The sequence below is a fragment of the Chlorocebus sabaeus genome, chromosome 4, assembly GCF_047675955.1.
Source record: "Chlorocebus sabaeus isolate Y175 chromosome 4, mChlSab1.0.hap1, whole genome shotgun sequence".
Taxonomy (NCBI): Eukaryota; Metazoa; Chordata; class Mammalia; order Primates; family Cercopithecidae; genus Chlorocebus; species Chlorocebus sabaeus.
The window spans coordinates 50,805,985-50,832,540 of record NC_132907.1 but is presented as its reverse complement, the minus strand read 5'-3'; positions in this window follow the sequence as shown (position 1 = coordinate 50,832,540).

The following is a 26,556-nucleotide window of genomic DNA, read 5'->3' as shown; positions in this document are numbered from 1 at the left end:
AATGGGATGGCTGGGTCATATGGTACATCTAGTTCTAGATCCTTGAGGAATCGCCATACTGTTTTCCATAATGGTTGAACTAGTTTATAATCCCACCAACAGTGTAAAAGAGTTCCTATTTCTCCACATCCTCTCCAGCACCTGTTGTTTCCTGACTTTTTAATGATTGCCATTCTAACTGGTGTGAGATGGTATCTCATTGTGGTTTTGATTTGCATTTCTCTGATGGCCAGTGATGATGAGCATTTTTTCATGTGTCTGTTGGCTGTATGAATGTCTTCTTTTGAGAAGTGTCTGTTCATATCCTTTGCCCACTTTTTTATGGGGCTGTTTGTTTTTTTCTAGTAAATTTTTTTGAGTTCTTTGTAGGTTCTGGACATCAGCCCTTTGTCAGATGAGTAGATTGCAAAAATGTTCTCCCATTCTGTAGGTTGCCTGTTCACTCTGATGGTAGTTTCTTTTGCTGTGCAGAAGCTCTTTAGTTTAATGAGATCCCATTTGTCAATATTGGCTTTTGCTGCCATTGTTTTTGGTGTTTTAGATATGAAGTCTTTGCCCATGCCTATGTCCTGAATGGTACTACCTAGGTTTTCCTCTAGGGTTTTTATGGTATTAGGTCTAACAGTTAAGTCTCTAATCCATCTTGAATTAATTTTCGTATAAGGAGTAAGGAAAGGATCCAGTTTCAGCTTTCTACTTATGGCTAGCCAATTTTCCCAGCACCATTTATTAAATAGGGAATCCTTTCCCCATTTCTTGTTTCTCTCAGGTTTGTCAAAGATCAGATGGCTGCATATGTGTGGTATTATTTCTGAGGACTCTGTTCTGTTCCATTGGTCTATATCTCTGTTTTGGTACCAGTACCATGCTGTTTTGGTTACTGTAGCCTTGTAGTATAGTTTGAAGTCAGGTAGCGTGATGCCTCCAGCTTTGTTCTTTTGACTTAGGATTGTCTTGGAGATGCAGGCTCTTTTTTGGTTCCATATGAACTTTAAAGCAGTTTTTTCCAATTCTGTGAAGAAACTCATTGGTAGCTTGATGGGGATGGCATTGAATCTATAAATAATCTTGGGCAGTATGGCCATATTCATGATATTGATTCTCCCTATCCATGAGCATGGTATGTTCTTCCATTTGTTTGTGTCCTCTTTTATTCCACTGAGCAATGGTTTGCAGTTCTGCTTGAAGAGGTCCTTTACATCCCTTGTAAGTTGGATTCCTAGGTATTTTATTCTCTTTGAAGCAATTGTGAATGGAAGTTCATTCCTGATTTGGCTCTCTGTTTGTCTGTTACTGGTGTATACAAATGCTTGTGATTTTTGCACATTAATTTTATATCCTGAGACTTTGCTGAAGTTGCTTATCAGCTGAAGGAGATTTTGGGCTGAGACAATGGGATTCTCTAAATATACAATCATGTCATCTGCAAAGAGGGACAATTTGACTTCTTCTTTTCCTAACTGAATCCCCTTGATTTCTTTCTCTTGCCTGATTGCCCTAGCCAGAACTTCCAACACTATGTTGAATAGTTCTAGAGATCTATTAGGTCTGCTTGCTGCAGAGATGAGTTCAATTCCTGGATATCCTTGTTAACTTTCTGTTTGGTTGATCTGTCTAATGTTGACAGTGGAGTGTTGAAGTCTTCCATTATTATTGTATGGGAGTCTAGGTCTCTTTGTAAGTCTCTAAGGACTTGCTTTATGAATCTGGGTGCTCCTGTATTGGGTGCATATATATTTAGGATAGTTAGCTCTTCCTGTTGAATTGATCCCTTTACCATTATGTAATGGCCTTGTCTCTTTTGGTCTTTGATGGTTTAAAGTCTGCTTTATCAGAGACTAGGATTGCAACCCCTGCTTTTTTTTGTTCTCCATGTGCTTGGTAGATCTTCCTCCATCCGTTTATTTTGAGCCTATGTATGTCTCTGCATGTGAGATGGGTCTCCTGAATACAGCAGACTGATGGGTCTTGACTCTTTATCCAGTTTGCCAGTCTGTGTCTTTTAATTGGAGCATTTAGTCCATTTACATTTAAGGTTAATATTGTTATGTGTGAACTTGATCCTGCCATTATGATATTAACTGGTTATTTTGCTCGTTAGTTGATGCAGTTTCTTCCTAGCCTCATTTTGGCATGCTTTTGCAATGGCTGGTATCGGTTGTTTCTTTCCATGTTTAGTGCTTCATTCAGGGTCTCTTGTAAGGCAGGCCTAGTGGTGACAAAATCTCTAAGCATTTGCTTATCTGTAAAGGATTTTATTTCTCCTTCACTTATGAAACTTAGTTTGGCTGGATATGATATTCTGGGTTTAAAATTCTTTTCTTTAAGAATGTTGAATATTGGCCCCCACTCTCTTCTGGCTTGTAGCATTTCTGCTGAGAGATCTGCTGTTAGTCTGATGGGCTTCCCTTTGTTAGTAACCCGAGCTTTCTCTCTGGCTGCCCTTAATTTTTTTTCGTTTGTGTCAACTTTGGTGAATCTGGCAATTATGTGTGTTCGAGTTGCTCTTCTCGAGGAGTATCTTTGTGGCGTTCTCTGTATTTCCTGGATTTGAATGTTGGCCTGCCCTACTAGGTTGGGGAAGTTCTCCTGGATGATATCCTGAAGAGTGTTTTCCAACTTGGTTCCATTTTCCCCTGCACTTTCAGGCACCCCAATCAGACGTAGATTTGGTCTTTAACATAATCCCATACTTCTTGCAGCCTTTGTTCATTTCTTTTTCTTCTTTTTTCTTTTGGTTTCTCTTCTCACTTCATTTCATTCATTTGATCCTCAATCGCTGATACTCTTTCTTCCAGTTGATCGAGTCGGTTACTGAAGCTTGTGCATTTGTCACGTATTTCTCTTGTCATGGTTTTCATCTCTTTCATTTCGTTTATGACCTTCTCTGCATTAATTACTGTAGCCATCAATTCTTCCACTTTTTTTTCAAGATTTTTAGTTTCTTTGCGCTGGGTACGTAATTCCTCCTTTAGCTCTGAGAAGTTTGATGGACTGAAGCCTTCTTCTCTCATCTCGTCAAAGTCATTCTCTGTCCAGCTTTGATCCGTTGCTGGTGATGAGCTGCGCTCCTTTGCCGGGGGAGATGCGCTCTTATTTTTTGAATTTCCAGCTTCTCTGCCCTGCCTTTTCCCCATCTTTGTGGTTTTATCTGCCTCTGGTCTTTGATGCTGGTGACATACTGATGGGGTTTTGGTGTAGGTGTCCTTCCTATTTGATAGTTTTCCTTCTAACAGTCAGGACCTTCAGCTGTGGGTCTGTTGGAGATTCCTTTTGGTCCACTCCAGACCCTGTTTGCCTGGGTATCAGCAGCAGAGGCTGCAGAAGATAGAATATTGCTGAACAGCTACTGTACCTGTCTGATTCTTGCTTTGGAACCTTCCTCTCAGGGGTGTACTCCACCCTGTGAGGTGTGGGGTGTCATACTGCCCCTAGTGGGGGATGTCTCCCAGTTAGGCTACTCAGGGGTCAGGGACTCACTTGAGCAGGCAGTCTGTCCCTTCTCAGATCTCAACCTCCATGTTGGGAGATCCACTGCTCTCTTCAAAGCTGTCAGACAGAGTCGTTTGCCTCTGCAGAGGTTTCTGCTGGTTTTGTTTATCTGTGCCCTGTCCTCAGAGGTGGAGTCTACAGAGACAGGCAGGTTTCCTTGAGCTGCTGTGAGCTCCACCCAGTTCAAGCTTCCCAGTGGCTTTGTTTACCTACTTAAGCCTCAGCAATGGCGGGCGCCCCTCCCCCAGCCTCGCTGCTGCCTTGCGGTTAGATCGCACACTGCTGTGCTAGCAGTGAGGGAGGCTCCGTGGGCATGGGACCCTCCCGGCCAGGTGTGGGATATAATCTCCTGGTGTGCCCACTTGCGCAGTATTGGGGTGGGAGTTACCCGATTTTCCAGATGTTGTGTGTCTCAGTTCCCCTGGCTTGGAAAAGGTATTCCCTTCCCCCTTGCGCTCCCCAGGTGAGGCGATGCCTCGCCCTGCTTCAGCTCTCGCTGGTCGGGCTGCAGCAGCTGACTAGCACCGATTGTCTGGCACTCCCTAGTGAGATGAACCCAGTACCTTAGTTGAAAATGCAGAAATCACCAGTTTTCTGTGTCGCTCGCTCTGGGAGTTGGAGACTGGAGCTGTTCCTATTCGGCCATCTTGCTCCCTTTTTTTTTTTTTTGAGAGGGAGTCTCGCTTTATTTCCCAGACTGGAGTGCAGTGGCCGGATCTCAGCTCACTGCAAGCTCTGCCTCCCGGGTTCACACCCTTCTCCTGCCTCAGCCTCCCGAGTAGCTGGGACTACAGGTGCCACTACCTCGCCCAGCTAGTTTTTTGTATTTTTTAGTAGAGACGGGGTTTCACCGGGTTAGCGGGGATGGTCTCGATTTCCTGACCTCGTGATACACCCGTCTTGGCCTCCCAAAGTGCTGGGATTACATGCTTGAGCCACCGCGCCCGGCCTGGAGTCTGCTACTTGACAGTCAAATAACACAGTAACAGCCAAATGGTTCAGTTAGATTGCTTTGGTTGCTCCATCTCTTCAGGCCTCCCTGTATTTAGGCCACAAGAACCAAAGACATCTTTTTAACATATCAGATCATGTCTTTGCTCAAAATCTTCCAATGACTTTTCACCTCATTTAAAGTAAAAGTCATAGTACAGTTGTTGACAAAGTCTTGCATAATCTTCCATAATTTGGTCATTCTGCCTCACTGACCCCATCTTTTGCTATTCTCTTTTGGCTCACCTCTGTTCTAGTCACACTGGGGTTTTGTTGTTCTCAAGCATTCCTAGCATGTTCCTGCTTCAGTGCTTTTCTACTTCTTGTTCCAACTTTTTGAAAGGAATCTACTTATCTGACAAAGGGCTAATATCCGAACCTACAAAGAACTCAAACAAATTTACAAGAAAAAAAGAAACAACCCCATCAAAATGTGACCAAAGGATATGAACAGACACTTCTCAAAAGAAGACATTCATGCAGCCAACAGACACATGAAAAAATGCTCATCATCACTGGCCATCAGAGAAATGCAAATCAAAACCACAATGAGATACCATCTCACACCAGTTGGAATGGCAATCATTAAAAAATCAGGAAACAAATGGTGCTGGAGAGGATGTGGAGGAATAGGAACACTTTTACACTCTTGATGGGACTGTAAACTAGTTCAACCATTGAGTAAAACAGTATGGCAATTCCTCAAGTATCCAGAACTGGAAATACTGTTTGACCCAGCCATCCCATTACTGGGTATATACCCAAAGGATTATAAGTCATGCTGCTATAAAGACACATGCATATTTATGTTTATTGTGACACTATTTACAATAGCAAAGATTTGGAATCAACCCAAATGTCCATCAGTGACAGACTGGATTAAGAAAATGTGGCACATATACACCATGGAATACTATGCAGCCATAAAAAAGGATGAGTTCGTGTCCTTTGTAGGGATATGAATCCAGCTGGAAACCATCATTCTCAGCAAACTATTGCAAGAACAGAAAACCAAACACCACATGTTCTCACTCATAGGTGGGAATTGAACAATGAGATCACTTGGACACAGAAAGGGGAACGTCACACACCGGGGCCTATTGTGGGGAGGGGGGAGGGAGGAGGGATAGCATGAGGAGGTAACCCTCATGTAAATATGAGTTAATGGGTGCAGCACACCAACATGGCACATGTATACATATGTAACAAACCTGCACATTGTGCACATGTACCCTAGAACTTAAAGTATAATTAAAAAAAAAAAAAACCTAAACAAAAAAAAAGAAAAAGAAAGGATATGCATATGGCTTTCTTGTACACTTTCTTAAGGAATCTGTTCAAACTTCACTTTCATTAGTCCTCATAGGTACAAGAACCATACATACTCCAGTGCCTAGAACAGCACATGCACATAATATGTAATGTGTAAGTATTTGTTGATTAAATTAATTCAAGACCTTTATATATGAATTAGAAGTGAAACATTAGTTTATTAAACAGTTTGCTTGCTTCTTACTTATGAAGGACAAGATGTATTAATTACAAAATGCTACCCATTATGATAACAGCCAAATAAACTGAGTATCAGAGACGTTAAATGTGAAGGTCATTTAGCTGAACCACACACTCAAAATCACACTTGTCCCACTCCTAACTGCTAGACCATGATAACAAGTTTTCTTATATTCTTGGTGACTTTGGAAGACATAAAGCTTTTGCTAAGGAATTTGAGGAGAAGATTGGGTTAGGGCAGAATTGCCCCTTGATGATCGTAGACATTATGGTGAGAGGAAGAATCTTAGTGAAACAGGGAAGCAAAAGTCATAACCCAGGACAAACTAGTATGCATAGTTCAGCAGGATGAAGACAGAGCCAAAGGCATAAAAAGGAAGTCTAAATATGTAGCCCAAAGCTAGAAGGGTCAGAGAAGGCCAAAATTCCTAGGGCAAAACCAGGACAGTACTAAGGCTGAAACTGATCCCAAGATATTAGAGTCTGGCTTCTCTCTGCTAATGTGGGTGTCCTGTGGGTGAATTTAAAGATTTACAGATAGTGTGGAGCAGATATAGAACTGTTGAAATTGCCTTTGGAATATTCGCTCTACATGCCTTCTGTGAATAGTGATGTGGTTAGTTGTCCTTATGTAAATGCATTGTTCTTTCACATTGCTCACCCTGGCAATGAGGTTCCTTTGCAACCAGCTCACCTGTGTTTCCTAACATTTAGAGCAGTGTTGCATCCCAAAAATTGCTTTATCTTGTTTGTTCCTTTGGTTACCTGGCTTATGTAGGGCTGTATTATGACAAGGAACCTTTGCGTTTGTGGGTCCCTTCTTCCTCAACATCTTGAAATTGTATTTTATGACTGTGTTTGTCTAAGGACAAATTGTTAATAAGATATATGAAAACATTTTCTTCAGCCTATAAGTTCCCTTATTTTTCTTCTGTTTTTTAAAGAAATGAAAACATTTTTCTGGGCCCTTAAAAGCACGGTGGGCCCTAGGCATTATGCCTGCTGTGACTAATCTATAAATCAGCCCTGGTTTATAAGCTACTTACTTGCTTCAAAATATAAAAAATATCACCTGTGACATTTTTAGTTACACAACTGTTCCACCTTGGATTTTCTGATCATAACTGAAATATGTGTATATAGTACCACTCTATTTAGCTACAATCTTTGTCAGTATAGGGTATCTAAATCTTTTAATTTCTTGGAAAAATGTGAAATATCAGTGTGTATTCCTGAAACTCATTAAATTGTGAAATCCTCTTTCATTTCTTTTTTTTTTTTTTTTTTTTTTTTTTGAGACGGAGTCTCGCTCTGTCGCCCAGGCTGGAGTGCAGTGGCGCAATCTCGGCTCACTGCAAGCTCCGCCTCCTGGGTTCACGCCATTCTCCTACCTCAGCCTCCCGAGTAACTGGGACTACAGGCGCCCGCCACTGCGCCCGGCTAATTTTTTTTCTATTTTTTAGTAGAGACGGGGTTTCACCATGGTCTCGATCTCCTGACCTTGTGATCCACCCGCCTCGGCCTCCCAAAGTGCTGGGATTACAGGCGTGAGCCACCGCGCCCGGCCAGAAATCCTCTTTCATTTCTATTTTTATGGACCTATAGTGCCAGCAGCTCTAGTAGTTTCACCTAAGGTAAGTAAGAAACTAAACCTGAAAGAAACTTTTATTCCTGGAAAAGGTGGAAACTATCAAGATGAAGATTACTTAAGAAAATTTTAGTTTCCTGGGATTGTAACAATGATGATAAATAACCATTAGTATCATCCAACCCCCGTATGTTGAATTCCTAGTATGTTTCAAGCAATAAGCTAAGTGTTCAATTCATTTTTTTTTCTCCATAAGTCAATCCTAACATGTAGTTACTATTATTAATCTCAATATATAGATGAGGAAATTAAGATTATAGAGATTAAGTAACTTTTTCATGATCTATGTATGGCAAAACTGAATTCTTCTAATTTTGTGTGATGTCAGTATCTATACTTTTAATGCCATTTATCATCTTTCTTATGGTTCCTTGAAGCTATTGGAGAGTTCTTTGAAACTTGATAATTTTTGATTGTGGCCATGATGCAATATATGGGAAAAAACCCCGACTAGAAAGGATAATTAGAATTTTTGATTGTGGCCATGATAAGATAGATGGGAAAAACCACAACTAGAAAGGACAATTAGTCTAGTAAACATTTGGGAAAGTTGTGGGGGCTTAATAAAAATGCAATCATTTGCTTCTTTCTCTCTTGACTAATTGTGCAGTCTCTGAAAAAGGAGAAAAATTCCTCGTTTTTGTCATTGCCTAACCTCTTTACTAAACCCTCTTTCTGCAAAACATGAACTCATTTTTATGTGTGTGGGGTTTTTTTGCTTGTTTTTCTAAGAGATAGAGTCTCATTATCTTGCCTAGGCTAGTCTAGAGCTCCTTGGACTCAAATAATTCTCGTGCCTTAGTCTCCCAAGTAGGTGGGATTATAAGCATGTGCCACCACATCTGGCTGAATTCATTTTCAAATTAATTTTTTTTAAAAAAGTATAATAATAAATACTTGCCCTAATACATGATCATTTTTATTTGAACAACATGCATTTAGTGAGAGTCAACCATGTGCACAATGCTATGCTAAATACCAAGAGGAATATCTAGGCTGCAATGATGTTACTGTGTTATAGATCCATGCTATGCAATAATAATGCAAGCCACATGTATAATTTAAACATTCTAGTAATCACATAAAAAGATAAAAAACAAATAAAGTTAATTTGAATAATGTCTTTAAACTCACTATCATTTTAAGATATAACTAACAGTAAAAACTGCTAATGAGATGTCTTACAATCTTTTTAGGTACAAAGTCTTCAAATCCTAGTGTATATTTTATATTCATAGCATATCACAACTTGGATACCTAAGTTTCATTAGAAAAACTTAATATAGGCCAGGTGCAGTGGCTCATGCCTGTAATCCCAGCACTTTGAGAGGCCAAGACAGGCAGATGGCTGGAGGTCAGGAGTTTGAAGACAAGCCTGGTTAACATGGTGAAACTCTGTCTCTACTAAAAATACAAAAATTAGCCAGGAATGGTGGTGGGCACCTGTAATCCCAGCTACTCAGGAGGTTGAGGCAGGAGAGCTGCTTGAACCTGGGAGGCGGAGGTTGCAGTGAGCCGAGATCGGCACCGTTGAACTCCAGCTTTGGCAACAAGAGCGAAACTCCATCTCATAAAAAAAAAAAAAAAAAAAAAAAAAAAAAAAAAAAAATCTTACTACAAATTTTGGTTTTATAAAATTAATAGTTGAAAACATAGATTCATGTGCCCAACTTGTTTCAAACATACTTTTGAAAGTTCTCAAATAATTGAATTGACTATCAGTTTTATTTTACTTTATTTTTTATTTCACTTTAAGTTCCAGTATACATGTGCAGAACATGCATGTTTGTTTCTTAGGTAAACAAGCGCCATGGTGGTTTGCTGTACCTATCAACCCGTTACCCAGGTATTAAGGCTCACATGCATTAACTATTCATCCTGATGCTCTCCTTCCCCTTGTGTCCCCAAACAGACCCTGGTGTGTGTTATTCCTCTCCTTTTGTCCATGTGTTCTCATTGTTCAGCTCACACTTATGAGTGAGAACACGCAGTGTTTAGCTTTCTGTTCCTGTATTAGTTTGCTGAGGATGATGGCCTCCAGCTTCATCCATGTCCCTGCCGAGGATATGATCTCATTTCTTCTGATGGTTGCATCGTATTTCATGGTGTATATGTACAACATTTTCTTATCCAGTCTATCATTGATGGGCATTTGGGTTGGTTCCATGTCTTTGCTATTGTGAATAGCAGTGCAATAAACATATGTGTGCATGTGTCTTTACAGTAGAATAACTTATACTCCTGTGGGTGTATGCCCAGTAGTAGAATTGCTGGGTCAAATGGTATTTCTTTTTCTACATCCTTGAGGAATCACCACACTGTCATCCACAATGGTTGAACTAATTTACATTCCCACCAACAATGTAAAAGTGTTCCTATTTCTCCACAGCCTCACCAGCATCTGTTGTTTCTTGACTTTCAAATAATTGCCATTCTGACTGGCATGAGATGATATCTTATTACAGTTTTGATTGGCATTTCTCTAATGATCAGTGATAATGAGCTTTTTTCATATGATTTTTGGATGATAAATGTCTTCTTTTATGAAGTATCTGTTCATGTCCTTTGCCTACTTTTTGATGGAGTTGTTTCTTATGTGTAAATTTGTTTAAGTTCCTTGTAAATTCTAAATACTAGACCTTTGTCAGATAGATTGATTGTAAAATTTTTCTCCCATTCTGTATGTTGTCTGTTCACTCTGATGATAGTTTATTTTGCTGTGCAGAAGTTCTTTAATTAGGTCTCATTTGCCAATTTTGGCTTTTGTTGCTATTGCTTTCAGTGATTTCATCATAAAATCTTTGCACATGCCTCTGTCCTGAATAGTATTGCCTAGATTTTCTTCTAGCATTTTTATGGTTTTGGGTTTTGCATTAAGTCTTTAATCTATCTTGAGTTAATTTTTGTATAAGGTGTAAGAAAGGGATCCAGTTTCAGTTTTCTGCATATGGTTAGTCAGTTTTCCCAGCACCATCTATTAAATAGGGAATTCTTTCCCCATTGCTCGTTTTTGTCAGATTTGTTGAATATCATATGGTTTTAGATGTATAGTCTTATTTCTGAGGTCTCTATTCTTTCCATTGGTCCATATGTCTGTTTTGGTACCAGTGCCATGCTGTTTTGGTTATTTTAGCCTTGTAGTATAGTTTGAAGTCAGGTAGTGTGATGACTCCAGCTTTGTTCTTTTTGCTTAGGATTGTCTTGGCTATATGGGCTCTTTTTTGGTTCAATATGAATTTTATAGTAGTTTTTTCTAATTCTGTGAAGAATGTCAATAGTAGTTTGATGGGAATAGCATTGAATCTGTATATTACTTTGGGCAGGATGGTCATTTTCACAATATTGATTTTTCTTATCTATGATTATGGAATGTTTTTCCATTTGTTTGTGTCTTCTCTTATTTCCTTAAGCAGTGGTTTGTAGTTCTCCTTGAAGAGGTCTTTCATGTACTTGTTAGCTGTATTCCTAGGTATATTCTCTTTGCAGCAATTGTGAATGGAAGCTCATTCATGATTTGGCTCTCAGCTTGTCTATTGTTGGTGTATGAGAGTGCTTGTGATCTTTGCACACTGATTTTGTATCCTGAGACTTTGCTGAAGTTGCTTATTAGCTTAAGGAGCTTTTGGGTTGTGAAGATGGAGTTTTCTATATATTTTCTATATTTCTAAATATAGGTTCATGTCATCTGCAAACAGAGACAATATGACTTCTTCTCTTCCTATTTGAATACACTTTATTTCTTTCTCTTGTCTGATTGCCCTGGCCAGAACTTCTAATACTCTGTTCAATAGGAGTGGTGAGACAGAGGGCAGCCTTTTCTTGTGCCGGTTTTCAAAGGGAATGCTTCCAGCTGTTGACCATTCAGTGTGATATTGTTTGTAGGTTTATCATAAATAACTCTTATTATTTTGAGATATGTTCCATTAATACCTAGTTTATGGAGAGTTTTTAACATGATGGGATATTGAATTTATTGCAGGTCTTTTTGCATCTATTGAGATAATCATGTGGTTTTCGTCATTGGTTTTGTTTACATGATGGATTACATTTATTGATTTGCATATGTTGAACCAGCCTTGCATCCCAGGGATGAAGACCATTTGATCGTGGCAGATAAGCTTTTTGATGTGCTGTTGGGTTTAGTTTGCCAATATTTTATTGAGGATTTTTGCATTGATGTTTGTCAGGGATATTGGCCCAAAGTTTTCTATTTTGTTGTATCTCTGCCAGGTTTTGGTATCAGGATGATGCTGGCCTCATAAAATGAGCTAGGGAGGAGTCCCTCCTTCTCAATTATTTTGAATAGTTTCAGAAGGAATGGTACCAACTCCTCTTTGTACCTCTGGTAGAATTTGGCTGTGAATTCGTCTGGTCCTGGGCCTTTTTTGGTTGGTAGGCTATTTTTTTTACTGCCTCAATTTCAGAATTTGTTATTAATTTATTCAAGGATTCAACTTCTTCTTGCTTTAGACTTGGGAGGGTGTGTCCAGGAAGGTGTCCATTTCTTCTAGATTTTTAAATTTATTTGCATAGAAATGTTTATAGTATTCTCTGATGATAGATTGTATTTCTGTGGGATCAGTGGTGATAACCCCTTTATCATTTTTTAGTGTTCTTATTTGATTCTTCTCTCTTCTTTATAAGTCCTGCTAGTGGTCTATTTTATATATATATATATATTTTTTTTTTTGGGGGGGGCGGGAAACACAGCTCCTGGATGCATTGATTTTTTGAAGGGTTTTTAGTGTTTCTATCACCTTTGGTTCCACTCTGATCTTAGTTGTTTCTTGTCATCTGCCAGTTTTTGAATTTGTTTGCTCATGCTTCTCTGGTTCTTTTAGTTGTGATGTTAGGGTGTTGATTTGATATCTTCCCAGCTTTCTGATATGTGCTACAAATTTCCCTCTTAACAGTGCTTTAGCTGCATCCCAGAGATTCTGGTATAATGTCTCTTTGTTCTCATTGGTGTCAAACAACTTCTTGATTTCTACCTTAATTTCATTATTTATCCAGGGGTCATTCAGGATCAGGTTGTTAAATTTCCAGGTAGTCGTGTGGTTTTGAGTGAGTTTCTTAATCTTGAGTTCTAATTTGATTGCACTGTGGTCTGAGAGACTTTTTAAAATATAATATCAGTTCTTTTGCATTTGCTGAGGAGTGTTTTACCTCCAATTATGTGATCGACTTTAAAGTAAGTGCCATGTATATTCTGAAGAATGTATATTCTGTTGTTTTGGAGTGAAGAATTCTGTAGATGTCTATCAGGTCCACTTGATCCAAAGCTGACTTCAAGTCCTGAATGCCCTTGTTAATTTTCTGTCTTGTTGATCTGTCTAATACTGACAGTGGGGTGTTAAAGTCTCCCAGTAATATTGTGCGGGAGTCTGAGTCTCTTTGTAGGTCTCTAAAAACCTGTTTTATGAATCTAGGTGCTCCTATGTTGGGTACATATATATTTAGGATAGTTAGCTCTTCTTGTTGAATTGATCCCTTTACCATTATACAATGCCCTTTTTAAAAAAAAAAAAAAATCTTTTTTGGTTTAAAGTCTGTTTTGTCAGAAACTAGAATTGTAACTGCTGCTTTTTTGTACTTTCCATTTGATTGTTAAATATTCCTTCATCCCTTTATTTTGAGCCTATGTGTGTCTTTGCACCTGAGATGGGTCACTTGAATACAGCACACTGATGGGTCTTGACTCTTTACCCCATTTGCCAGTCTGTGTGTTTTAATTGGGGCATTTGGCACATTTAAATTTAAAGTTAATATTGTTACTTGTGAAGTTGATCCTGTCATCATGATGCTAGCTTTTTATTTTGTACACGAGTTGATGCAGTTTTTTCATAGTATCATTGATCTTTGTATTTTGGTGTTTTTTTGCAGTGACTGGTACCAGTTGTTCCTTTCCATGTTTAGTGCTTCCTTGAGGAGCTCTTGCAAGGCAGGCTTGCTTGTGATGAATTCCCTCAGCATTTGCTTATCAGAAAATACTTTTATTTCTTCTTCACTTATGAAGTTTAGTTTGGCCAGATATGAAATTCTAGATTGAAAATTATTTTAAGAATGTTGAATGTTAGCTCCTGCTCTCTTCTGGCTTGTATGGTTTCTGCTGAGAGATCCACTCTTAGTCTTATGGGCTTCACTTTGTCTATGGACTTCTAGATTTCTTCTAGATTTTTAAATTTATTTGCATAGTAGTGTGTGTAGTATTCTCTGATGATAGACTGTATTTCTGTGGGATCAGTGGTGATAACCACTTTATCATTTTTTAGTGTGCTTATTTGATTTTTCTCTCCTCTCTTCATTATAAGTCCTGCTAGTGGTCAATTATACATATATATATATATATATATATATATATATATATATATTTCCCCCCCAAAAAACAGCTCCTGGATGCATTGATTTTTTGAGGGGTTTTTAGTGTTTCAATCACCTTTGGTTCCACTCTGATCTTAGTTGTTTCTTGTCATCTGCCAAGAAACAGATGGGCTTCCCTCTGGTTGTCCTTAACATTTTTTTCTTTCATTTTGACCTTGGAGAATCTGATGATTATGTATCTTGGGATTGATCTTCTTGTGGAGTATCTTAGTAGAGGTTCTCTGTATTTCCTGAATTTGAATGTTAGCGTGTCTTTCTAGCTCGTGCAGGTTCTCCTCATGAATTTGTCTAGTTTTGATCTTTGAGGCTGCTGACCCCTTGGATCAGGTTTTGTGGGGACTTTTTTTCTGTTGAAACTGTTGTTGTTGCTTTCTGTTTTTCTTTCAGTAGTCAGGTCCCTCTTCTGTAGGGCTGCTGCAGTTTGCTGGAGGTTCACTTCAGGCCCTATTCATCTGGTTTGCTCCCATGCCTGGAAATGTCACCTGGGAAGGCTGGAGAACAGTAAAGATGGGTGCCTCCTCTTTCTTCTGGGATTTCTGACCTCGAGGGGCACTGACCTGATGCCAGTAGGAGCATTCATTTATAGCATGTCTGGCCACCCCTGTTGGGGGGTCTCACCCAGTTGGGGGGCAAGGAACCAGGACTCATTTAACGAAGGACTTTGGCTGTCCCTTGTTGGAGAGGGTGTGCTGTGCATGTGTCTGGGCTGCCTGGATTCCTCAGAACTAGCAGGAGGAAAGATTAAGTCTGCTAGTCTACAGAGACTATAGCCACTCCTCCCACTAGGGGCTCAGGCCCATGGTGATCAGAGTTCTGTCCCTGAGCCCCTGGCTGGAAGTTGCTGGGGTTCCTGCAGAGAGGCCCCACACAGTGAGGAGGAATTGGTCAGGGTCTAGTCTGAAGAGGCAACCTGGCCATGGCAGTGTGCTGCACTGTGGGGACTACCTCTTGGGACCAAGTTATCCAGCATCCCTGGCTCCAGTAAGGGAAAAGTGAATCGTGGAGCTATAGTGATGGCTGCTGCCCTTCCCTCCCAGGAGCTTAGTGTTTTAGGTAGCTAGCAGCTGCAATGTTGGCTGCTGCCCCTTCCTCAGGGAGCTCAGACAGCTTAGATAGCAGGCAGCAGCAGCAGTGGTGATGGCCACCCCCTCCCCCACCTTACCCTGCCCCAGGGAAAGCAGGCTTAGGCAGATTCCAGCTGTCTGTTGAGAATCTGTGCAGCTCTGTGGTTGGGACCCAAGGCCCCAGTGGCATGGGTTCACAAGCGAGATCTTCCAATCTATGGGTTACACAATACCATGGAAAAAGCACAGTTTCACAGGCTGGGTAGCACGCTCACTCACTGCCTCCCTTGGCTGGGAGTGTGAGCTCCCCTGCCCTGTGTGGCTCTCAGGTGGGCTGTCACACCACCCTGCTCTTCCTTCCTCTCTGTGGGTCACGCCAGCTGCCTAGTCAGTCCTGATGACAGAACCTGAATACCTCGGTTGCCAGTGCAGGGTTCACGTGGTGCTTTGGTTCTTTTTGGTGAGAGCCTCTGATCACTGCTGCTTTTGGTTGGCCCTATCACTTTTTAAAATTTAACTTACATTAATGAAAACTAAATGAAATTAAAAATTTACTTTCTCAGTTGAACTAGCCACATTTCAAGTACTCAACAATAATTTGTGACTAGTAGCTTTTTTATTGCATAATGTACATCTTAGAAATTCTATATGGCTTATATATGTTCAATGAATCTCATCTACCAGGGTCAGCCTTGGTGAGTAGAAGCTCGTGTTGCTTTCACTATGGTAACTTTGTTCATGAACCCACTGGGAAATAACATGGATAGCTAGGGAAAGAGGCTGACTGGTATGTACAGAATGGGTCGGTCATTCTATCCAACTGATCATTACAATCATCCACTGCTGATGTAATCATTTGATGAGCGTTCACATGAAACACAAATATTTCCACATTTTCCACCCATTCAGAGAGATCCATTCACACACTTCTTTCTAAAAATTTATTTGTCACTAATTTTCAAGTCATTTTCCTTCCAAGTCCCTCATCATCCAGTCAAACCTTTGAATTGGTATATAATCACATGTCTGACTATTTCTCTTTCCAAGTAAAGTAAACAACCAGATACATTGCTCAAAGTTCTGACTGGGAAGATTTTCTTTCTTTTTTCTCTTTCTTTCTTTTCTTTCTTTCTTTCTTTCTTTCTTTCTTTCTTTCTTTCTTTCTTTCTTTCTTTCTTTCTTTCTTTCTTTCCTTCCTTCCTTCCTTCCTTCCTTCCTTCCTTCCTTCCTTCCTTCCTTCCTTCCTTCCTTCCTTCCTTCTCTCTCTCTTTTCTTTCTTTCTCTCTTTCTTTCTTTCTTTCTTTCTTTCTTTCTTTCTTTCTTTCTTTCTTTCTTTCTTTCTTTCTTTCTTTCTTTCTTTCTTTCTTTCTTTCTTTTCTTCCTTCCTTCTTTTTTCTTTTCTTTTCTTTTTTTTTTTTTGAGATGGAGTTCGCTCTTGTTGCCCAGCCTGGAGTGCAATGGCGCAATCTCAGCTTACCGCAACCTCTGCCTTCCGGTTTCAAATGATTCTCCTGCCTCAGCCTCCTGAGTAGTTGGGACTACAGGCATGGACCACCATGCCCGGCTAATTTTGTATTTTTTTCAGTAGAGATGGGGTTTCTCCATGTTGGTCAGGCTTGTCTCAAACTCTCAATTTAAGGTGATACCCCACCTTGGCCTCCAAAAGTGCTGGGATTACAGGTGTGAGCCACCACGTTTGGCCAAGATTTTCTTTTACCACTGTCCATCAGGGATATTTCAGAGAGAGGACATGGTGCTGCATCTCCATTTTCCAGTGATACCTGTATATCATACAGAACCATCTATAAACGTGGCCTGAGTCTTTTCTTCTTTTGTCAACTAATATTAGGGAACACTCTGTGAGGACATAGGTGCAGACTGGGGAGAAAAAAAGAAATGGAGACTCTGGGTATTTGGGACACTTCTTCATGCCACTTACTGATGCCTTCAGGGCCTGACTAGGCCTAATCATGTGTATACTACTTCCACTTCCATTTAATGATGGACTGTTGCTGTGCATGTCCAAATTTATGGCTTGGTCATCAGATAACACCTAGTTTATGATGGGCAGCTCAGGTTGCATGGTAACTTGGTGATCTATGGTTAAGAGTTCAGTCTCTACTAGGGCCCAATATGGGGGCCAAGAACTCTTTCTCAAAAGAGAGTAGTTATCTGGAGATGACTGGGCTTTTTTTTCCAAATTCCAGAAGAACTGTACTGGGATTCAAATACAGTAATCTACCAAAGGCTCCAAACTGAATTCATCAAAGGCTCCAAACTGAATTCATATTTGTCACTGAGACTTCAGGCACCATAGGACTTGCTGAATCTTATCGCCCAAGTGACAGAGCACCTTGCATAGCAGCCTGGATCTGTTGCAGAGACTTCTCTAATTCTGGGCCCCCCCTCAAAACTTGAAACTTTTTGAGTCACTTGGTAAATGGGCTGAAGTAACACACCCAATAAGGTATGTGTTGTCTCCAAAATCCAAAGGGGCCCAATATGCTTTGTGCCTTGTACTGTATTAGTCTGTTATCACTTTGCAAATTTCTGCCACCAGCTTGAATTTTAACCCAGAAAATTGATTTTTCTTTTCTGCATTGTCAAGCTGCAAATTTTCCAAACTTTTATATTCTATTACTTTTTGAATGCTTTGCTGCTTAAAAATTTCTTTTGCCAGATACCCTAAATCATCTCTCTCAAGTTCAAAGTTGCACATATCTCTAGGGCAGGGGCAAAATGCCACCAGTCTCTTTGCTAAGGCATAGCAAGAATCACCTTTATTACTCTTCCCAACAAGTTTGTCACCTCCATCTGAGACCACCTTAGCCTAGACTTTATTGCCCATATCACTGTCAGCATTTTGGTCAAAACTATTAAACAAGTCTCCAGAAAGTTTCAAACTTTCGTACATCTTCCTGTTTTCTTCTGAGCCCTCCAAACGGTTGCACCCTCTTCCTGTTACCCAGTTCTAAAATTGCTGCCACATTTTTGGGTGTATTTCTAGCAGCACCCCATTGTCTGTGGTACAACTTTAGGAGGGACCAGATGCAAGAACTTATCCTTCACTTTAGAAAAAATATCTCAACATGTGCCACACCACTGTATCCCTAGAAATTTTACTGAGTTAGAAGTCTCCTAAATTTTAGTCATATTTTTCCCCTCCCCGGACACTCAAAGGATTTACAAATAAGTCTGGAGCAGCTGCTGCTTCTTACTCAGTAGGTCCAGTCAGCATAATGTCATCAATGTAATGGACCAGTGTGATATCTTGTGAAAGGGAAAGGTATTCAATCCCTGCAAATGAAATTATGACATAGGACTGGAGAATTAATACACCCTTGAGGCATGTCAGTAAAGGTGTATTTCTGGCCTTGCCAAGTGAAACAAAAGTGCTTCACTAATAGGCACTGACAAAAAGTTATTTGCCAGACCAATATTTACATACAAGAACCAAGCAGAAGAATTAATTTGCCCAAGCAGTGTGTCCACATCTGGTATAGCACCAGCAAATGGAGTTATCCCTTGGTTAAGCGTACCATAATCCACTCTCATTCTTTTATTATTAGCATTATTTTATTTTTTTAATATACTTTAAGTTCTAGGGAACAAGTGCACAATGTGCAGGTTTGTTACACATGTATACATGTGCCCTGTTGGTGTGCTGCACCCATTAACTCGTCATTTACATTAGGGATATCTCCTACTGCTATCCCTCTGCCCTCCCCCCAACCCCCTCCCCATAATAGGACCTGGTGTGTGATGTTCCCTTCCTGTGTCCAAGTGATCTCATTGTTCAATGCCCACCTGTGAGTGAGAACAAGCGGTGTTTGGTTTTCTGTTCTTGTAATAGTTTGCTAAGAATGATGGTTTCCAGCTGCATCCATGGCCCTACAAAGGACACAAACTCATTCTTTTTTATGATTGCATAGTATTCCATGGTGTATATGTGCCACATTTTCTTAATCCAGTCTGTCACTGATGGACATTTGGGTTGATTCCAAGTCTTTTCTATTGTGAATAGTGCCACAATAAACATACGTGTGCATGTGTCTTTATAGCAGCATGACTTATAATCCTTTGGGTATATACCCAGTAATGGGATGGCTGGGTCAAACGGTATTTCCAGTTCTGGATACTTGAGGAATCGCCACACTGTTTTCCATAATGGTTAAACTAGTTTACAGTCCCACCAACAGTGTAAAAGTGTTCCTATTTCTTCCACATCCTCTCCAGCACCTGTTGTTTCCTGACTTTTTAATGATTGCCATTCTAACTGGTGTGAGATGGTATCTCACTGTGGTTTTGATTTGCATTTCTCTGATGGTGAGTGATGATGAGCATTTTTTCATGTGTCTGTTGGCTGCATGAATGTCTTCTTTTGAGAAATGTCTGTTCATATCCTTTGCCCACTTTTTGATGGGGTTGTTTTTTTCTTGTAAATTTGATTGAATTCTTTATAGGTTCTGGATATTAGCCCTTTGTCAGATGAGTAGATTACAAAAACTTTCTCCCATTCTGTAGGTTGCCTGTTCACTCTGATGGTAGTTTCTTTTGCTGTGCAGAAGCTCTTTAGTTTAATTAGATTCCATTTGCCAATTTTGGCTTTTGTTGTCGTTGCTTTTGGTGTTTTAGACACGAAGACCTTGCCCATGCCTATGTCCTGAATGGTATTCCCTAGGTTTTATTCTATGGGTTTTATGGTTTTAGGTCTAACATTTAAGTCTCTAATCCATCTTGAATTAATTTTTGTACAAGGAGTAAGGAAAGGATCCAGTTTCAGCTTTCTACTTAAGGCTAGCCAATTTTCCCAGCACCATTTATTAAATAGGTAATCCTTCCCCCATTTCCTGTTTTTGTCAGGTTTGTCAAAGATCAGATGGCTGTATATGTGTGGTATTATTTCTAAGGACTTTGTTCTGTTCCATTGGTGTATATCTCTGTTTTGGTGTCAGTACCATGCTGTTTTGGTTACTGCAGCCTTGTAGTATAGTTTGAAGTCAGGTAGCATGATGCTTCCAGCTTTGTTCTTTTGGCTTAGGATTGTCTTGGAGATGCGGGCTCTTTTTTGGTTCCATATGAACTTAAAGCAGTTTTTTCCAATTCTGTGAAGAAAGTCACTGGTAGCTTTATGGGGATGGCATTGAATCTGTAGATTACCTTGGGCAGTATGGCCATTTTCATGGTATTGATTCTTCCTATCCATGAGCATTTGTTTTTGTCCTCTTTTATTTCACTGAGCAGTGGCTTGTAGTTCTCCTTGAAGATGTCCTTTATATCCCTTGTAAGTTGGATGCCTAGGTATTTCATTCTCTTTGAAGCTATTGTGAATTGGAATTCATTCATGATTTGGCTCTTGTTTGTGTGTTACTGGTGTATAAGAATGCTTGTGATTTGCACATTGATTTTATATCCCGAGACTTTGTTGAAGTTGCTTATCAGGTTAAGGAGATTTTCGGCTGAGACAATGGGGTTTTCTAAATATATAATCATGACATATGCAAATAGGAACAATTGACTTCTTCTTTTCCTAACTGAATACCCTTGATTCCTTTCTCTTACCTGATTGCCCTAGCCAGAACTTTCAACACTATGTTGAATAGGAGTGGTGAGAGAGGGCATCCCAGTCTTGTGCCAGTTTTCAGGGCAAATGCTTCCAGTTTTTGCCAATTCAGTATGATATTGGCTGTGGGTTTGTCATAAGTAGCTATTATTATTTTGAGATATGTTCCATCAATACCGAATTTATTGAGAGTTTTTCGCATGAAGCTCTGTTCAATTTTGTCAAAGGCCTTTTCTGCATGTATTGAGATAATCATGTGTTGTTTGTCTTTGGTTCTGTTTATATGCTGGATTACATTTATTGATTTGCATATGTTGAACCAGCCTTGCATCCCAGGGATGAAGCCCACTTGATCATGATGGATAAGCTTTTTGATGTGCTGCTGGATTTGGTTTGCCAGTATTTTATTGAGGATTTTTGCATCAATGTTCATCAGGGATATTGGTCTAAAATTCTCTTTTGTGTGTGTGTGTGTCTGCCAGGCTTTGGTATCAGGATGATGTTGGCCTCATAAAATGAGTTAGGGAGGAGTCCCTCTTTTTCTATTGATTGGAATAGTTTCAGAAGAAATGGTACCAGCTCCCCTTTTTACCTCTGGTAGAATTCAGCTGTCAATCTTTCTGGTCCTGGACTTTTTTTGGTTGGTAGGCTATTAATTATTGCCTCAATTTCAGAGCCTGTCATTGGTCTATTCAGGGATTCAACTTCTTCCTGGTTTAGTCTTGGGAGAGTGTAAGTGTCCAGGAAATTATCCATTTCTTCCAGATTTTCTTGTTTATTTGCATAGAGATGCTTATAGTATTCTCTGATGGTAGTTTGTATTTCTGTCGGGTCGGTGGTGATATCCCCTTTATCATTTTTTATTACATCTATTTGATTCTTCTCTCTTTTCTTCTTTATTAGTCTTGCTAACCATCTATCCATTTTGTTGATCTTTCCAAAAATCCAGGTCCTGAACTCATTGATTTTTTGGAGGGTTTTTGTATCTCTATCTCCTTCAGTTCTGCTCTGATCTTAGTTATTTCTTGCCTTCTGCTAGCTTTTGGATGTGTTTGCTCTTGCTTCTCTAGTTTTTTTAATTGTGATGTTAGCGTGTCAATTTGAGATCTTTCCTGCTTTGTCTTGTGGGCACTTAGTGCTATAAATTTCCCTCTACACACTGCCTTAAATGTGTCCCAGAGATTCTGGTATATTGTGTCTCTGTTCTCATTGGTTTCAAAGAACATCTTTATTTCTACCTTCATTTTGTTATGTACCCAGTAGTCATTCAGGAGAGGTTGTTCAGTTTCCTTGTACTTGAGCGGTTTTGATTGAGTTTCTTAGTCCTGAGTTCTAGTTTGATGACACTGTGGTCTGAGAGACAGTTTGTTGTAATTTCTGTTCGTTTACATTTGATGAGGACTGCTTTACTTCCAACTATATGGTCAGTTTTGAACTAAGTGTGATGTGGTGCTGAGAAGAATGTATATTCTGCTGATTTGGGGTAGACAGTTCTGTAGATGTCCATTAGGTCCGCTTGGTGCAGAGTTGAGTTCAATTCCTGCATATCCTTGTTAACTTTCTGTCTCGTTGATCTGTCTAATGTTGACAATGGGATGTTAAAGTCTTCCATTATTATTGTTTGGGAGTCTAAGTCTCTTTGTAAGTCTCTGAGAACTTGCTTTATGAATCTGTGTGCTCCTGTATTGGGTACATATATATTTAGGATAGTTAGCTCTTCCTGATGTATTGATCCCTTTACCATTATGTAATGGTCTCTTTGTCTCTTTTGATCTTTGATGGTTTAAAGTCTGTTTTATCAGAGACTAGGATTGCAATGCCTGCTTTTCTTTGTTTTCCATTTGCTTGGTAGATCATCCTCCGTCCTTTTATTTTGAGCCTATGTGTGTCTCTGCATATGAGATGGGTCTCCTGAATACAGCAAACTGATGGGTCTTGTCTCTATCCAATTTGGCAGTCTGTGTCTTTTAATTGGACCATTTATTCCATTTACATTTAAGGTTAATATAGTTATGTGTGAACTTGATCCTGTCATTATGATATTAGCTGGTTATTTTGCTCGTTAGTTGATGCAGTTTCTTCCTAGCCTCGATAGTCTTTACATTTTGGCATCGTTTTGCGATGGCTGGTATTGATTGTTCCTTTCCATATTTAGTGCTTCCTTCAGGGTCTCTTGTAAGGCAGGCCTGGTGGTGACAAAGTCTCTAAGCATTTGCTTGTCTGTAGAGGATTTTATTTCTCCTTCACTTATGAAACTTAGTTTGTCTGGATATGAAATTCTTGGTTGAAAATTATTTTCTTTAAGAATGTTGAATATTAGTCCCCACTGTCTTCTGGCTTGTAGAGTTTCTGCCGAGAGAGGTCTGCTCTTTTCTGATGGGCTTCCCTTTGTGGTAACCCAACCTTTCTCTCTGTCTGCCCTTAACATTTTTTCCATCGTTTCAACTTGGGTGCATCTGACAATTATGTGTCTTCGAGTTGCTCTTCTCGAGGACTATCTTTATGACATTCTCTGTATTTCCTAAATATGGATGCTGGCCTGCCTTACTAGGTTGGGGAAGTTCTCCTGGATGATATCCCACAGAGTATTTTCCAATTTGGTTCCATTTTCCCCCTCACTTTCAGGCACACCCATCAGATGTAGATTTGGTCTTTTCACATAATCCCATATTTCTTGGAGGCTTTGTTCATTTCTTTTTACTCTTTTTTTTTCTCCACACTTCTCTCCTCACTTCATTTCATTCATTTGATCTTCAATCTCTGATACTCTTTCTTCCCGTTGATCGAGTCAGTTACTGAAGCTTGTGCATTTGTCACATATTTCTCTTGTCTTGGTTTTAATGTCTATTGGTTCGTTTATCATCTTCTCTGCATTGATTATTCTAGTTATCCATTCTTCCATTCTTTTTTCAAAGTTTTTAGTTCCTTTGTACTGTGTACGTAGTTTCTCCTTTGGCTCTGAGAAGTTTGATCGACTGAAGCCTTCTTCTCTCAACTCATCAAAGTCATTCACCATCTAGCTTTGTTCCATTGCTGGTAATGAGCTGCATTTCTTTGGAGGGGGAGATGCACTCTGATTTTCTGAATTTCCAGCTTTTCCCCCATCTTTGTGGTTTTATCTGCCTTTGGTCTTTAATGATGGGGTTTTGGTGTGGGTGTCCTTTCTGTTTGTTAATTTTCCTTCTATCAGTCAGAACCCACAGCTGCAGGTCTGTTGGAGTTTGCTTGAGGTCTACTCCAGTCCCTGTTTGTCTGGCTATCAGCAGTGGAGGCTGCAGAAGATAGAATATTGCTGAACAATATTCTGTCACTGTATGATTCTTACTCTGGAAGCTTCGTCTCATAGGTGTTCCCAACCATGTGAGGTGTGAGGTGTCGGTCTTCACCTAGTGGAGACAGACAGGGATATTTACATCTGCCGAGGTTTCTGTTGCTATTTGTTTAGTTATGCCCTGTCCCCAGACGTGGTATCTACAGAGGCAGGCAGGCCTCCTTGAGCTGTGGTGGGCTCCAGCCAATTTAAGCTTTCCAGTGGCTTTCTTTACCCAGTTAAGCCTCAGCAATGGCAGGTGCCCCTCTCCCAGCCTTGCTGGCATCTTGCAGTTAGATTTCAGACTGCTGGGCCAGCAATGAGGGAGGCTCTGTGGGCATGGGACCCTCTGGGCCAGGTGTGGGATATAATCTCCTAGTGTGCCATTTGCAGAGACCCTTGGTAAAGTGCAGTATTAGGGTTGAAGTTACCCGATTTTCCATGTGTGTGTTTCTCAGTTTCCCTTGGCTAGGAAAAGGAATTCCCTTCCCGTTTGTGCTTCCCAGGTGAGGCAATCCCTCACCCTGCTTCAGCTCTCACTGGTTAAGCTGCACCCGCTGACCAACACTGACTGTCTGACACGCCCCAGTGAGATGAACCTGGTACCTCAGTTGAAAATGCAGAAATTACTCGTCTTTTGTGTCACTCAGGCTGGGAGCTGGAGGCTGGAGCTGTTCCTATTCAGCCATCTTGGGCACTGCCCCTCCACTGTCATTCTTAAAGATCCATCTGGTTTCTGCATGGATCAAATAGGTGAGTTGAATGGAGATGTGGTGGAAATTACCATGCCTGCAACCTTCAGATCTTTGATGGTGACACTAAACTGCAATCCCTCCAGGAATGCAGTGTTGCTTCTCTATTTTTTATTTTATTTTAAATTTTAATTTTTAATTTTGTGTGTGTGTACATAATAGTAGTATTGTTTTTGATTTACTATTTTCCCAGATAGAGGCATTTCTAATGGCTTCCACTGGCCTTTCCCACCATAATAGCTTACACTCCACAGCAGTGGGTGGATCTGATGTGGGGATTCTGCCAGTTGCTAAGTATATCTATTCTAATTTTGCATTCTGAAACTTAAGAAATACCCACAAGACGGATTTAGGGAACCACTGGGCCCACTGTGGGACAGATCTAGGCTAAAACTCCATTATCCATTCTTGCATTACTATAAAGAAATACAAAGACTGGGTAATTTATAAGAAAAGAGGTTTAATTGGCTTATGGTTCTGTAGTCTGGACAGAAAGCATGGTGGCATCTGCTTCTGGGGAGGACTTTTACTCACAGCAGTAGGCAAAGCAGGAGCAGGCATCCCATATGATGGGATCAGGAGCCACAGAGCGACGGGAGAGGTGCTACACACTTTTAAATGACCACATCACAAGAGAACTCACTATTATGAGGACAGTATTACAGGGATGGTAAGACAGGAATAATACAGGGTAGTGGCAGGAGAATAGAAAATTTAGTATCCTTTTGCTAGTCATGTGAAACTCCTGGCAGTAGTTTCACATGACCAGCAAAAGGAAACTGTTGAAATCACTGCGGAAGCTAGGCCCTGATAAGTTCCTGAAAAACCAGTGTGGGTGAAAAACCAGGCTGGCTAAGACTGATTGGACACAACATGGTGATGGATTTGACCTAGGTTTCTCCGAGAACCTCATTATATGCTTATGGACATCCTAAATCACACATCCATCAGCACCATAACAGCTCTGAGAACACTCAAATTTGTTGTAAAAATGAGTGGCACCACAGTTCTGAGAAATCTCTAGTTTTACCAGGAATTTCCATGAATATTTCACCCCTTGGTTAAAAAAATCCATAGAGACAGAAACCCCAAATCCCATTGCCCGACTGTCTTCGGTACGTCTGCATTCCCTTTCCTTGAGTGTACACTTTTCTCTTGTGATAAATCTCTGTACTTTCATTATTTTTTCACTCATCCTTGAATTCATTCTCAGGACAGTGTCAAGAGCTTGGACATAAGCTGGGATTGAGTGAGGTCTCATGGGTTTTTTAGGACCTCCTCCAGCCCACTGGGATCAATAGTACTAAACCACTCATTAGAATCCTCCAAACTCCATGATCCAATCTCCTCCCACCAGGCCCCACCTCTAATACTGGGGATTAAAACTCAACATGAGATTTGGGCAGGACGTTCAAGGCATATCAAATCCATTGATAATCTGATCTCTATAAGTGTTTACTTCTACTGATGGACCGCAGAGACATTATGGGTCTCCTGGAATTACTGTCAGTTTCCAGTGGTCCCAAAGACCTGTTATTTTCTTTCCCCCAATGTAGCTGTCTTTGAGGAAAACTGAAAGAAGAATTAATAGTACAGGTGCTATTTAGCTTATGATGGAGCTATGTACCAACAAACCCATTGTAAGTTGAAAGCACCATGAATGAAAAGGACATTTTTAACTTATGATATTTCAATTTATGATGTGTATTGTTTTGCTTCATATCATAATGCCAAAAAATTGTAAGTTGAACCACCCTAAGTTGGGGACTGTCTGTATACATTTTCTGTAGTGTATTAGGGTCCTTACTCAAGGGGACCTGACCTCTGTCCATTTAAGGGATTCA